This window comes from Carassius auratus, chromosome 42 (assembly GCF_003368295.1).
Source record: "Carassius auratus strain Wakin chromosome 42, ASM336829v1, whole genome shotgun sequence".
In the NCBI taxonomy this organism is placed as follows: domain Eukaryota; kingdom Metazoa; phylum Chordata; class Actinopteri; order Cypriniformes; family Cyprinidae; genus Carassius; species Carassius auratus.
In genome coordinates this window covers 7473082-7489953 of record NC_039284.1, presented here as the reverse complement: position 1 = coordinate 7489953, position 16872 = coordinate 7473082, and the positions used below count along the sequence as shown (strand labels likewise).

Below are 16872 nucleotides of genomic sequence, written 5' to 3'. Positions count from 1 at the left end.
CAACAGGAAAAACAGAGATCAGTCCAATCCGGCCATACAAGCAACAATTGATGTATTGCCTCTGCAAGGGCTATCTGATAAAAATAAAAAAGTCCTCCTATTGAGCAAATTTTAGCCTTAGTTATGAATGGAAGGAAAGGACATGGCATGTGACCAAGTATGGAGTCCCACACTTGGAATTGGTGCTCCGCATTTAACCCATCCAAGTGCACAAACACAGCAGTGAGTTGTGAAATGCACACACACACAATGAACACACACCTGGAGCAGTGTGCAGCCAATGCTGACACACCTGGCGAGTAGCTAGGGGTTTGGTGCCTTGCTCAAGGGTCTCACACCAGTCATGGTATTGAGGGTGGAGAGAGCACTGGATATCTACTCCCCCGACCTACAATCCCTGCCAGACCTGAGACTCGAACCCACAACCTTCAGGTTACAAGTTCATCTCTCTATCCATTAGGTTACGACTGCCCGTGAGTTCACTTTGCAATCCTCATACCCCTGTCAAAGCATTGAGAAGACACTGAGGAATAAAATATGTTTAAAGCAAGAGTTTTTAATGCTATGTTCGTCTGTGAATTCTGAAGTACACAGAGAGAATGGATGACTGTGCTTGCCCTCAGATGACAGCCAATAATTCCTGTAGACATTTGTACCATCATTTCCAAATATACTCAAAACTTAAATCAATTTTAATCAGCGCTCTGCCAGACTGATTCTCTAATGGTAGGGCAGGGATGGTGGAACTGTTTCAGGTGCCTATGAGAAGGAAAAGGGGTGATTTTAATTTCCAGGTGAGAATTGAAGGATAATAATTCTCCCAGCTAGCAGCACTCATACAATGAATCATCGTTATCTCATCAATATTTTCAAATTATATATTCTAAGATTCCTATAAACTCCAGTACACAGGGATTAGGGTAGCAACATCTTATGATATTTCAAACATATCTTGTTTGCTAACCTTAAGTTTATTGCATATATCAATATAAGCGGAAGCATACAGATATGAGTATTTGTAGAAAACAGGGAGTTTTCTGACTGACACTGAAAACTAGACTGCAACTCATCTTAGAAAATCAGCTAGATTTTATGGAGCATAACATTGTGATTAATCTAACCATGTAATCAAAACTGTCTGCTACAAAATAAATAAATTGTTGCACACAGGGGATGGATATTTCATTGGCATTTTGACTGACATGCAATCAGCTTTTGGTAATGCCAGATATTTCTGCCAGGGCTGCATTTTGCTAAAAAGCAAACAGCAGAATTACCATAACATGTCAAGCAATTTCCCCTCTAGGCTACTACAAAAACCCAGAAGACTACTAGCACATTAACAAATTATGACTTGTCTTAAAGTCTGGAGAAATGCAATATTTAAAACTAAAACGATTGATATGTGGAAAGAACTTAGGAGTACATTTTCACGTAAACTGAACATTTTCTAGTCTAAAATAATTTCACGCTGAAGCAAACAATGAACATTGTGATGTTTTCTGAGCAATAACATATTTTCTTTACTTCCCTTCTGAGCATACTTCATGATTATAACTAATTCTCATTATTTTATTCTCAGGAAATCAGATTATTTACAATTTTATGAAAGAGCAACAATGTGACAGAGCTGTGTGTTGATAGCAACACATACGACCTGCCATTCTCAAGTCCTGAACCCATTTACACCTTTTGCTCTATCTCCATTTCCCTGTACAATAAATTCAAAAGGCCACAAACAAACAAGAGAATAAATATGCATAAGAATGCAAAGTACAAAAATCAAAACATGCATATTGGTCTAAACATCACAGAACAAAAAACACTTAATCTTAATAAAGAGAAAAGGAAGAATGTTGAACCATAGGCATTTTAAACATTTCATTAGTGCTACAGTACACTGGTTGGAATCTATGACCATCACATATTTGATCAACTGAAATATACACTTTGCAGAATAAAACTCAATTTTCATTCCGGACTCACACTGCATCGCATTGTGTAAAGTTATAAGAAGTGTGCTTGGGACAAGGGGATATTTGTCATTTTTGACAGCTAAAACCTGTTTAGGCTGAATAAAGCAGAAGCTTGCCCTTTAACGGGCTTGTATTTCTGAGGTAAGTTTTCTGCATTGCCAATTCTCTCATAACTCCTCATAACTTTATTAATTCCTTTTATAATCTGCAAATGGTGCAGGCCATCAAACACATATAGAAAAATTGCTGAGGAACTCAACCCTCATCATCATTGCACACATCTGTATTTCATCCAAATCAGATGGAAAAAGATGGACTGGCAAAGTGGGAAGGAATTTACTTTATTTATTTTTTTTTCAAATGAGCCAAACATCTCAGCTCATTTGTCGGAGGGAATGTTTAAATGAGCTTATCCTGGTCTTTGCTAAATTAAATAAAATCAACAAAAAAGATTTCTAAGCGTTTTGCAAAATCATATAAATTATTTCCTGTCAGATCAGCAGACATTAAGACCAAAGAATCATAGCTTTAGTACATGAAAGAGTGTAAGAGCACATCAAAAAGTATTTTATCAAGGGAAGGAGAAGGTGCCCATGAAACAGCAGGATGTGAAAGACTACAGAGACGGCTAACATCCAAAAGCGAGGTAAAAGCTTAGGCTTCGCAATCATAAAGTGCTGAAGTGCAAGATGAAGGTAGAGCTGCCATGGTATGGAGGGCCATTTACTTGAGATCCAGGGGAGAACTCCCCAGTGCAGATGCCTGATTGGACATGGGCTAACCATTATGACAGTTGGAAGTCAGTTTGACAGCGCTGCTCTGAAATCCTCATGACGTCTAACTGCATGATGGATTCTGTACCTGGCATAATATTTGTGCAATGGACTAAGATTTTCTCTTTTTTCTTAACAGCACACAGCTGTCTTCTACTTTATCATACCTTTTAAATATAAAAACAATGTTCAAATGAAGATTATTATTCTTGTTATTATTATCATTATTATTGTTTAATTATTATTTTTTTTAAATTGACAGTAATTCTAAAGTTTTTTTGTATTTTTTATTATCAAAAAAAAAAAAAAAAAAAAAGCTTTACAGCTAAAATCATAGAGTTCCACCATCTTAAAATTTGGTTTGCTCTGATTGCCTGTTTTATTTGTTTCTTTGACACTTTAAGCTTTCAAATTACACAGATGCGATAACACTAGAAAATTGTGCAGAATGAAATCCCAAGTGAAGATCAACATCAACATCTATAAGCACACCAAGGTTATGATGTAATCATTCTTTTCACATGCTGTCTTTGACTACTTAAAGTTCAGAAAATGCTCTTCATGTACTTCTGCACAGGTTTATGGAATTAATTTAATTATACAATATGATATCATGCTACCTTTACATTCTGCAATCATATTCTTAAATCAACACTTCTGTGCTCTTTTTAAAAGTACTACTTTTTTATTAACACATTTCCAAAGATGACAAATGGTACAATAAATGAATATATGGTATTGGAAAGAGGGTTATTATAAAATGGCGTCCTTTAGTAGATTAAAGAAGAAAACTTTCTTTTGAGTCAGTGAATGGATTGTGAGTTGTGCTATGTTGGTAATATCACAGTTTCTTGATGGCATACTTTTCCAGGAAAAATTATTTATTTATATTATATATTACACATTTTATTATAACACAAAAACCAGTAAGTTACAATCTCTACATTTTGCAAAGACTAAAGTCTCAAACCCAAAGATATATACTTTATAAAAGCTAAGTCCAAGCCATCCTAAAACGCCTCGTTTAAACAATCCCCCACATGTCATGTGTTGGGAAGATTTGTATAACACCACCCAAATGTGTACGGGAAGAAAGAAAGCATACTTTTTTATTCTTGCTGTAGCATTTTTGCTGCCACCGGCGCCATGTCATGGAGATGCTGTGTGTTTCGTTGTGAAAGCGAAACTACTTTGTCTGGCCTTCCAAAAGAGTACACAACTAGAAATCAGCGGTTTAGTTGTATTTACAACACTGTTCCATAACAGTTTAATGCAAATATTCAAATGTGTGAAACGCATTTTATGGAGGATGAGAACTGTTTCCTGGGAGAGTAGCCTACAATGACATTGTTCTGAAAAAAAAATGCTCACTCACAGCCTGTATTTTTTTTTTTTTTTTTTTTTTTTTTGTAAGTATGAATTTGCCACTGATGATTCAAACGCGAGTTTTGAGCAGTGTAGAGTAGCGCTTGTTTTTTTGTCGTTCCTCCAATCACAAATGAAGACATGGATTTATGTTAGGGTATTAAGACAGTATAAGTCATTATAATCAGTAATTATGTCCCCACTTGATTCTACAAATGACTAGTTTGTAATGGGTTTTATTGGTTTTGTCTCGTCGCACTCTCGTAACATTAACTGGCCAATCAGTGCACACTTCCCTTTTCAGAAAGATATGTACAGTAAGGGGGAATGTTTTTTTTTTCTTTTCTTTTTTTTTTTTGTTACCTAAACTGCATAAACACACTGCATTACAACAAATACACAAATTAATGTTATTTTTTTTGTTTATTTTTTTTAGCAACGTCATACAGTATGAACCCTTTAATTTTTTTTTTTTTTGTGAAAACATAAATAATCATTTATTTTAATGCGGTGCTGTCGACCTTTGTACATGAAATCAGTCAAATCATGTAATGTGAATGTCGTACAGTCTTCCCTGAAACAAAAAAAAAAAAAAAAAAAAAAAAAAAAAAATTGAAAGTTTACCAAGCTGTGGAAGAGACACTGATTCTCAAGCGCTTTCTGCAAGCGCGATTCGAGACAAATGTGTTTCAATAATTCGTTCATAATCACTCACTGTATACCTCACTCCACCGCCCCTAGATTCGGCACTGGCTTTTATGTTAGACTTAAAAAAAATACATATTAACAAATCCCACCAATATTAAAGTTTGGATGTGTTATGATCAGAAAAGCTCTAGGATTGGCAAAAGGGCTAATGGACTGCTTTTGCTATACATGTCCTAGCCTCCATTTCACCTGAGATTATTGTCAGAAAAATTAAATGCAATGATTCCACCAGAGACATGAGAGCTGGATGAAGTGTTGTGTTACCTGAGGTAATCTATTCTCAGAAGCTCTGATGATAATGGGTAATTTTTGTGAAGTATGAGCAAACTACTGTAAGTAGCTTTGGGGTAAAAGTCTTAGTGCAGTGAATTCCTTTTCATTCTCTGCAGCTCAAAAGTCTTTGGCAGAATTTCACAGTTAGAAATAAGTTTCACATAATTGCATGAATCCATGCGCTCTGTGAAGACAGCTTTGAAGTACTTGGATTTGCTTGTAAGCTTTTCTGCAGTACTTTTATATCTCATTTATTAAAAACCCAGAAAAATAACCTATAAATGTTACAGCAATATTTCATGCAGAAATGAAAATGTGTAGAGAAGATATTTTGAAGAATGTTTATTCTATTTTTGTCCATGATACATGAGGGTAAGTAGTAAACGATGTAACCATATATGCTGTAATATATTGCAATTAAGATGGCTCAGGTGTTTTTTTTTTTTTTTTTTTTTTTTTTTCTTAAGTGGAAATTTTACTTTCATACTATAGCTATTACAGCTTATGTTTATGGTGAAATTGTATAAATAAATAAATAAATAGTCAATGGCATTAAGCAACATTTTGGCTTATATAAAGAGATGTTTTGATTAAGTATGATATTGTCTTTACAATTTTACATTGTACATTTGAGACATAATTTGAGTGTAATGAATTACATTTTATAAATCAGCCAAAATCAAGACAGAGAGAAAGGTAAAGAAAAAATGCTCTCTCTCTCTTCAACACCATTCAGTTCTCTCCAGTAATTTAATTAAGCCACAATTCACTCACATCCCTTTATATAAATAAATAAGTTGAGCCATCATGTTTAATTCTCAACCAGCATTCACTCAAATAGCAAACTGTCATCCCCTCAGACATCTCTTCTTGAGCACACTGGCATTCTATCTCGGCGTTGCCATTTAAATGGTCTCCTTGCCCCTTGCTTTCATTTATTTCCTGTGCCAGCATCTTTCATAACAAGTGCACAACAGAAAGGTCATATTTATTAAAACCTCCCTCTCTCTCTCTCTCTCTCTCTCTCTCTCTCTCTCTCTCTCTCTCTCTCTCTCTCTCTCTCTATATATATATATATATATATATATATTCACCCTCCCTTTCTTCCTTTATCAACGTAGTCACATCCTTGGCTGCTTACCATTTTCGCCGTTACACACAAATATCCTGTATCTAGCATTCCTCTGATTAATGTGTAGATGACACAGCGCCGTTTTTGTGAAAAGTGATGAAAACCCTCAAAGGGAAAGCATAGTCAGCCAAAAGGGAGGTTGACAATGGGTTTATTTCATACTGTAGCCAAATTAGTTTTCACACCAAGATGAGGAGGTTAAATAATCAGATTGCTTCTCTGACACACGACTGGCTAATTAACCTAAGCAGCTTATGCTGTGTCTGCGCTACACTAATCTTCTTTTTTTTTTCTAAAATGTGCGACTCATTCAAAAAGAATAAAAAAAGCACACACCGCAAGTGTGCCTTCGCTCTATAATTTGTTTGTTGATAATGAGATAATGTAACATGGTAGACATTCAGAGTTGATAAAGACTGTGTTTTTCTATTAGCATTAACATTGTGTGAATTAATTTTACACTGCCAGCACCAAAATGTTACTGTGTAATAATCATTAAACATGGCATGTTTGGCATCTCTTACTAAATATAGATCTATTAATGGGTGAATTTTGCCTCAACGCAAGAAAATTTTTTTTTACCTACAATAATCATGAATCTGAATTAGTAAAATTACATATAATATTTCATCAAATATCTTGGGGAAAATGTAGTGCAAAAAACAAAAACACATCATAGGGCTATGCGCCGAAACTGTCAAGTCCCTGAAAAAGAAGAGCTAAACACCATACTTTGTAATTTCCCAGGGTATGTTTATTTTTGCAAGTCAATTTCTCTACGCGCATGCCTTAAAGACATGCCACCATACCCCTGGTCGAGTGTGCTCTGACTCCCATGGGCGACAATGACGCCAGTGTGATGGCCTCGACCACCTACCGACAGTGCATGCACTGGACACAGCAGATTGAGTATCTCCTGGCCTGCTTCCTGGAAGGGAGGAGGACAAAAGGCCTGTAGTACAATGGGACCTGGCAATGAGGCAGGCACTTTAGGGACATACCCTGGTCTTGGGTAAAGGAATGCCCTAACCATGCCCAGGGCAAACTCCAGGCCTGACACAGCAAGAGCCTGGAGGTCCCCTATCCACTTCAGGAAGGATATACTGTATCGACCAAGAAGCATTAGGAGCTTATCTTCAATGGGTATAAAAGGAACTTTGCACAGAGCCTCCAGATCGAACCACTGGCAGATCCCATGAAGGGCACCTTAAGTGCACTGTACTGGCCTAAGCTTCTGTGTGGGTGCCACAGAGGAAACGTGTAACTAACGGGTGTCTTCCCACTGACTGACTACCCTGAAGGGTGTCGTAAGTAGCTCCAGAACTGAATCAACTGGGCAGTTCACTGGGCCTTGTAATCGCTGTCCGTATCAAGAGGTGAAAATTTTCCACTTCAAGGCGTACAGTTTCCTCATGATAGGAGCTCTGGATTGGAGTATGGTCTCAACAACTTCAGTTGAGAGACCATATACTATGAGCTGTGCCACCCCAGGAGCTAAGCCCACATCTTCCATAACTCTGGGAAGGGGTAAATAATAGTGCCCCCTGCCTGAGAGAGGAGGTCTCTCCTGTGGAGAGCTGTCGAGGAGGGACATCGGGTCCGAGAACCATACTCGGGTTGGCCAGAACAGGGCTACTAGTAAAAGATGGACCCTGTCAAGCAACCCCCAGCTAAGGGCCTTGAGACAGGAAACACGTTTCTTACACATGTCTATCGCTAGTGGCCAGTGAAGCTGGTTGCCCCTTGGGAAATATCCTTTGGTCCAGTTTAGGTTCAGTTTAGCTACAGCACCATTATAAAAATTCCACAAGCTGTGGTGACGAGTCCACAATCTCCTCGGTGTCAACGGAGGAGAAAGATAGATGAAGCTTGCTGGATGCAGATTTATGCTTACTGGTTGCTTACGTCACACCGCTCGTGATGTCTCGCTTCACTATTGGATGTATTTCACATATGCTTCAGTACGGTCTCGCCGGGAGCCTTCCCAATGCGTTTGACGCAGCTCGAGTTCCTGAAGGGGAACTGTTTTCAGCATTGATAATAAAAAAAGTTCCTCACTTATAGCACATGTGACAAGTTCCCTGTGAGATATCTAGACCCGAGTCTCCCCCTATTAAGATTCATATTTATTACAAATTCTCCATGCATTCCACAGCACCATATCCACCACATCATTGAGTTTTCCTCTATGAACTTCAGATCCCCTGAAGCATAACAGAGTGACGATCAAAGGGCAACAGGCCTCTTAAGCACAGCAGACACATGTGCATGCATCTATGAATACTTTTGACAGCATTCTAACTGTGCATATATGGTACAGAATAAAAACTGAAACGAACACAGCATGCCTACTTTTACTGCATGGCTCTCTTTCCATTGCTTTTCAAGCAGACAGTCAAGCAAAGAGGGCTGTTAGCTGCATTATCAATGGATCCATGCTCTCGTGTGCTGACAGCTGAAAAAAATGGATTCCAAATTTAAATTGGAGGAGCTGACAACTGTCTTCATTTTCTCCTGTCCTCTTACCATCCAATCCGTAGGCTGATCTGCAAGTAAGACATCTGCCATGACAGACATAACTCTTTGGGCACAAATAATCCGTCTCCTTATTGCATTTTGGACAATGACTCAATTTGGTTGCTAATGTGAAGTATAAAAAAGCCACTAAACATGAATGAAGAAGTTCTACTATGGGAGGTGAACGACAGGTCGCATAAATTTACAGAGCTACCCAACTGACAGCAGGCATTACCACCGAACAATCAGTGCCCTTCCCCTGTTTCTGTCCTTAAAACCAATAATCATATAACAATTTGTCAGCTCAGATGTAACTCAGAACAATTTGTTTCTCAGATGTAAGGCTGGACCATGACGAGGGGCTATGTAGCTATGTTTCCATCCATCTAGTTTTATGGGCTACTGCATAAAAAAAAAAAAAAAAAAAAAAAAAAAAAGAAAACATCTGGCTGGAAGTACCAACATGCAAATAAATTCTAAAATATGATTAAAAATATGTGTTTCCTCAACTGAGACACATGCATATATATATATATATATATATATATATATATATATATATATATATATATATATATATATATATATATATATATATATATATATATATATATATATATATATATGGTGAGAAAACATGCGCATAACTAAAAAATAAAAATAAAAAAAAATCCTTAATGCACATCAAAAAGTAAAGCATAAGTTTGATGGCATAACTGGACTGATCTCATTGCATATCTTCTCAAATGTTAATATAACATGACTGTGTATACTACATTTTGTTTGCACACACTGAAGCGCAAGCAATTTATTATATATGAAAAAAAAACCAACAGTGGCTTCTTATACTACATCAGATTACCTTTATTTGGCACCGGTTTATCAGGAAGTTATGCTTTTGTTTTCTACATCTCGCTAGATGGGAATGGGGCTTTAGTGGCAAATATTTAATGTGAAATTCAAAATTTTCAGCTTTAGATGGAAATATATTTTAGTAGCCAATATTTTGAATGGCAGTGTTAAAAATAATTAAGACAAAGGTAGTTTACTGATCTTAGCAGGTTTTAATTTGACCAAAGCGGTGAACCGCTGACTACATATAAATAAATACATAACTGCTCTAAAACCAGCAAACAGACCAGCCTGAAAGATCAGAAAATTCAGACCTTGAATAGGGGTTATGTTTTGAATTCTTATTTTAATCTATTGCTTCAACACTGTTAGGCAATTACAGAGGAATTTCTTCACCTATATAGTTAAGACTAATTACTCGTATCAATAACTTTATATTTAGTTTAGACTAGATCTATTAGGTCAGCAGTTAATTTGTAACTTTTATTTATGTATGGAAAACACATACATACAAATAATAATATAAACAGTGGATAATAACTAAAATAAACCATTTGGTGATTTGTTTGGACAGATGTCAACGGCTAATGTCATCCTCCTGTACTAAGAAAGATTAACATCAGCATGAACTGAAAACTTGGTAAGTACTGACCTGCAGAGCTATCTATTTGACCCTGCTTTAGCTAACCTGCATCAAATGTAATAATATCAGAGACTTCTATGCATCATAAATATGGAACTGAAGGCAAGAGTTCAATGAAGGACCACTTCTACAAACAGAAGAGAAATGGACAGGTTCATCTGAGGGAATTATTAGTGAAATGGATGCTACTGCTGTAAGCTATTTTTGAAACAACCCTTTACTTCAGGACACAACTGGAAGTAAATAAAAAAAAATGAAGATTTATATTCAATCATCAATGACTTGTCACTTACAGTAGCACTTATATATATATATATATACGCTTAGTTGCAATTTACACTTTGTTGCAATCCACACAAATGTGTAAAACTGCTCTTTGGATTGTGAGATCAGGCTGTCTTTTCCTTTAAATACAACTCTGCATAGGGCACCACCTTGACCAGTGACAGACTGAAAGAATCAACGAGAGTTACATTCAAGTAAAATTCACAGGAGAAGTCGAATGTAGGTCTGGTCTCATTCAGATGAGATCATTTTAATTTACCAAGGACAGATTGAGAGCAAACTATTAAACCGTGTGGAAAGGTGTCATAATTTTAAAATCACAGTTCATCGTAAATTCAGCAAACTCCATCTTTGCTTATACTCTCAGTTTAACATGTATTAAAGGTTAGCTTCACATTAGCACGTTTGCATAATTCCCAACATTTTTGTGGTTAGACATTTATAGCATTTTACCATTATTCCAAAATTAAAACTTGAAGACATCAAATGTTAAGTGACTGAACGTGAAATTAAGACATACTTATCATTATTGTAACTTACAGTGTAAAATAAAATTGTTCTAGTTCTAAAAAAAATATTATATATATTATATTATATGTATATATATACACACACACACACACACATATATTATGCTTTTGTGTGGGCTCTAGTATATAACTGCCTAGTGGTGGCCCTCCCTAACCGGGTGTGCAGCACATGTACATTGTACAATGTACAAGACCATATCCCAGGGGATTTCCTGTCACAGCCGTGCCGCACAAGCACCAGTCTCTACCGCCCACATCCTCAATAGATTTTAGTACAGCACCATTGATGCAGTCCATAACTCTTCCCCCCTCCAGGTCCTGTGGGTGGGAAAACCAGGTCCTGCTCTTATCTGAAGCTGCCAGACATCAACCTACCATGAACATCCCACGCACAGCCTCCAGACATGCCTCAGCATGAAGGGATGGCACCCATATCACAACCGCTGAGAGAGAGACTGAAAGCCTGTTGCCTGAGAGGGATTGAAAATGAAAAAAAAAAAAAAAAAAAAAACTACTTTTCCCATCAATGCAAGAACCCACTTTTGTAGGAGGAGGAGGAGAGGTTGGTCCACCCCCTACCTTTTGGCTAATCTAATGTGGTGAAATTGCAGAAAGCCCCCTCAAGCTTTCAGACAGCATGGCACAGTACATTCTTAAGTGCTGTGATTTATAGCTGTCACTCCAACTCTACAGTTCCTGTTTATCGACAGTAAAGATGCAGATTTAGGCAGACATAAGTGCTCCATTCATCATTTGTTATACCTTACCAATATATAACACCTCTGGCAACACACAACTCACAAGAGGGTCTGACTCAAAAGTGAAGGTAAAAGAGCCATTGGGAACCTGTAAACTGACATATATTCTATATATATCCCATATGATATATTCTCACTGATATGATATGTTGTTCCGAAATGTGTCAAAATGCAATACATAATCCAAGAAAAATAGACATTGCTTTATCAGCATTAAAAAGAAAAGAAAAGAAAGTGAGTCCAAACATGACAGTAAACAGTTGACCTATCATCTGTTCATTCCATAATAGGTTAATAGGCCTGCTCCCATGAAGTGTTGTATTAAAAGCCATTAACCTAAACTATATTTTTTTCTGAGGATGAAGTGAATGTGTTGTAGTTATAGTCATGTGTTGCAACCAACATGCAGAAAAAAAAAAAAAAAATGAAGAAATAACCAATACATAAAACAGGAAATCATGTGTGTCAAGATCAATACATTTCTTAAAATATCAGATAATTAGTCAGATGATTTTAGATGCTTTAGATGCTTTTTATGCTTTTGACGTTTTAATGGTGCATACATTAAAGTAAAATGTATTGTCCTATTAAGTACTAAGATTTGTGTCCCAACAGCACTGCAAGACCAAATTATTGTATGTATGACTGGACCGTGTGCTTGCAATGTGTTGGTCAATCATTTTTGTCAGTTTGTTTCTAACCATATTGTGAGATGCACTGAAAAGAAAGAGTTGGATCATGTTTAATGCATTGTTCAATATTCATTGCCTGAACAAAATGAATGAAACCTCATTTGGATGGACTCCTCTTTGCAAGTGCTGATGCTCAGAGAGCTGAATTTTTCAAACCGTTTATTTTCCAATCTGCCAAGCCATTCCAAAATCCCTTTCTCCACAGCCAGCCTGCAGTGCTTTCCTCCTATTTCCACTATCACACTGCTAGAAAAGCTAATTAACAACTGACAGAACACCTTTTCAAACATATGAAGTTCAGACATCCAGGTAAGTCAAGCAATTGCAGTTCCCTCTATATAGAAGGTTCCATAGCACCTCATTGCAATGATAACGAAAGAGATGCTTTCAACCAAGGGTCTCAGCCCCCTGCTCCTTAACTGAGACTTTGTAGTACAAACAAAACACGTCTGCCATCTACTGCAGCTGTGCTTGTTATTCATTTGTGAGCCCAATGTATTTTATCTGTGTCAAAAAATGTGTCTGTTTATGCAAAGATAGGCAGATCCAAGGGAAGAATGTTATATAATTAACACTGCAGATGCTTGAAGACACAGAATCCAGTAATAAGGGACAAACAATCCATAGATTTGCATGTTGTGCTGTGCGTGGTTTTAATAATCAACAAGCTTGTGAGAAAGATCGTCAACACTGTACAGTATGTAAACAACACAGGCTCATTCTAGATGAAAGGACTAGTTCCTTGCATGCTACTGTAGCAAATACTCAAAATTTCAGATGGTCTGAGGATAATTACTGGGCACATCAGGGCTAAAGGCTTCCCAAAGCTTTTGTTATTTTATTTCCCTCACACTAAATAAGAACAAACCCACCAGCACAAACATCTGTCCCTATGCACATCAAAGTTATCCTGATCCATGAGGTCATTGCTCATTGTCGGGTACTAGTAAAATGTGTTCTTTAATACAAAGAAGCATTTTTATTGTAAACATACATTCAGATGCAGGTAATCACACTTACTCAGTTTATCTTTCTCATAATAGTCTACATAATACAATGAGCTTTTAATGAAGCAAGACAACTCTCTTTGGTACTTATTATATACTTGTACATTTTCAAATTAGTAACGGAGGCTTGGGATCATTTGTTAAACTGTCAACTCGTTATTTGAATCCGTGGCAGAAGGAAATTGTTCCACACACAAAAGTTTATAAAAAAATTTTGCTGCCGTTATTAGTATTTTTTATTTTTTTTAAGACACCCCATTGTCATTTCTTATGTATTTATATACGTGTGAAATTTTTTATTTACACACTTGTGCCATTGAACAATTGTAGCCGCGTGCCATCTCTCTTTATCAGCATGACACTGTGGCCTCGTGCCTACGGCCAAATCACAGCCATGATGATATTTAACAATTTTAGGAGGTCATTTGTCTAGTTAAATATGAATAGAAACTAATAAAAAAATTATATAACAATTATATATTTATATAGAAAATTTTCATAAACAAAAGTTAAAATGGCATAGGTTATTGGAACTTAATATTGCATTATAACCACATTATATATGTCATATTACCTATGCCCCTATGTAATGTCATTGGTACAAAGCCCTTATGCTCTGTAACAAAAATAGTAGGCTTAAGTAAGCCTATGTTCTGAAAAGATGTTACATGCATATATTCATAGAGAGATTTGTGCTCAGAAGAAGCCTATAAAAGGCTGACACACCAAGTGCACACTCAGAAAGCTGGCGTGCCCTGTTTTTAGTGAAAAGGAAAACTTTAGTCTCTAACTCTTGCATGTAGCCAAGAGTAACCCCTGTTTTACTGGAGTTCAGTGTCAGCAAAACACTGGGTGGCAACCGTGGCATTTCTGGTGCATTAGTTTCACACTGATGCTTTTATCACACTGATTCCCCAGGATAGAAAATTATGCAGCTTTCAGTAGATCAGTGATTCTCTTCCTTGGGAATTTTTGCATTGTGTGCAGTGCTTAAAAAATAAATAAATAAATAAATAAAATTATATATATATATATATATATATATATATATATAAACCCTTGGTGTTGGCCTACTTTTGTGATTGTTCGTTCCTGAGTTGTTTAACTGATGAGTGCTCAATTGGAGAAGAATTAAAATGGAGGGAATTGTTATCTGTGCATGATTAATTACCACGGAAATAATTATCCCACAAAAACAAAGCAATCTCTAAGTAATAAGAGACAATACCCTGTTGAGGTATGACTAAGGACTTTTGGTTGGATTATTCATTCTGCAGAGTTTTGTCCTAGGCAGAAGCTGAAAGATAGACATTATAAAGACAAACACAACTCAGTGTATATTTACTTAGCACTTTAAATATAGAATCATATTTTTATATAATCATTACATTTTCAGATCTTTAGATAAGTCTTGTTATGTGTTTTTATTTTTTTTTTTTAAACGGAGGAGCATCAGACTCATGCATGTTTGCATATATTGTATGTAAAATATATTATTACATGTAAATTCAAACATTGCATCACTGCCATCAAAAAATAAAATAAAAAATAAAAATACTTGGAAGTCTTTGGTGAGTGCAAGCTGCAAAAGCATTCCTGCATAAGTACACATGTTTATGTATGTATAGTATACACAGTACAGAACATGATATGAAATTTAAAACTTTGAATGCCCATAATTACAACAGTATCTCCTTTGTAATGGTAGATAAAGTCTACTGTTCTTCTATCTTCAAATTTTCTTGGTTGTTATGGGAGTAAAGAATCTTGCTATACATTTAAGCACAATGTTCACTTGATGTAATTGCGTATGATAAGTAGCAGAGCAGAGAACACTTATTAATAAATGGATATGCTGGTACTGGACACTATGTCCGAGTCTTGAGTGCGGGCACAGTGAGTTGTAGTTCTGCTCTCTGCTTGTTTTATTTACGAGGATGACTTTTCTACATCCTTCCACGTTCTTCTAGTGTACAAGGATGAGCCTTCTATATGAAATATGAATGCAAATGTTGAAATGGTCACCACAGGAGCAATAACACAGCAAAATTAGTAAAGCAAACTCCACAACAGTGTTAACAGAGTGCTTCTGCACTGTTAAATTAATGTATAAGTACTTTATGTCTTGCTGTGCAGCTGATGGAATTCATAGCCACAACTATAATATGACATCGCTTTGGAAAAGAACAATTAACTCTCTACAGGGACAGCCTTGCCTTGAACAACCTAGGGTTAAGAGCCTTGTTCTAGGCTACATTTGTGATGACTCCAACCCGATCTCACAGCAATTCGTACATTTTTCACAAGGTGGCTTATTCGTACGAATTCGTACGACCACACTCGTACAAATTCATACGAATGTTGCCAAATCGTACGTATTTTACGAGTTGCACAATTCGTATGAATTTGTACGAAAGACCTACACCTAACCCCGCCCCTAAACCTAACCATCACTGGGGTCGTATAAAATCGTACGAGTGAGGTCGTACAAATTCGTACAAATAAGCCACCTTGTAAAATACGTACGAATTGGTCGTGAGATAGCGTTGGATGACTCCTGACCCACTTCCACAGGGATTTGTGAGGGATCGGTTTGTTAAGACAAAATCTAGATTCCTGAAAGTGATTTGCTCTTTTAGTAATATGACTAAAGAGAGAAGTATAGATCGCAAGTCAGGGTAAGTTTCCAGTGGCTCAGGGTGAGTTAAAAAAAAGAAGAAAAAAAAGAATCTGAACTGGATAAATGGATGGAACATCTGGTCTTCCTGAGAAGTGAAGCACACTGCACAACAACTGCCAAGTGATGTGTGTTGGTATTTATATAGATTGTTCTTTGTGTTTACTCACAGACACCTGTCAAGTCACTCACGTTGACTGGGTCTGGAGTCTTGCATCAGTCTACTACAAGCTGATGCTTTGAGCCACTGGAATTTTTGCTCATTCTATTCAAAGCTTTTCAGATGTACAGTATTTGCATATGCATTCATTATTCACCATGTTTGATAGGAGTTTTCATATTACTGAATAGTTGTTATTTTCTCTGGATACACCAGTGGTGCATTTCACAAAAGCATTGCAAGCCAGCTAATGGTCTCACAAGATCCGTAGTTACCTACAAAGTTCAATTATTTTGTTGATTTGGTCAGACTTTATGTAAATTAACTTTAATAATCTTATTGCAATCTCAGCTCAATTAATTAGTCATTATTCCGCCATCTGTGTGACGTCATATTGTTGAATCAAAGGTAAAACCATTTTACGACAGTTTCTGGAAACTAGTTATTTCTCCAATGGTGTTTATGTGGTCGAACACCGGAGCAACCCAGCATCAAAAACACATTTTGGTGACTAATAATATTAG

General features: G+C 36.5%; 1 protein-coding gene across 1 annotated transcript in view; it reads right to left on the bottom strand.

Annotated features, from left to right (window-relative positions):
• LOC113060533 (leucine-rich repeat and fibronectin type-III domain-containing protein 2-like) overlaps positions 1–16872 on the bottom strand; it is a 102595-nt gene that overhangs the window by 6163 nt on the left and 79560 nt on the right. The gene's annotated exons all lie outside the window — the stretch shown is intronic.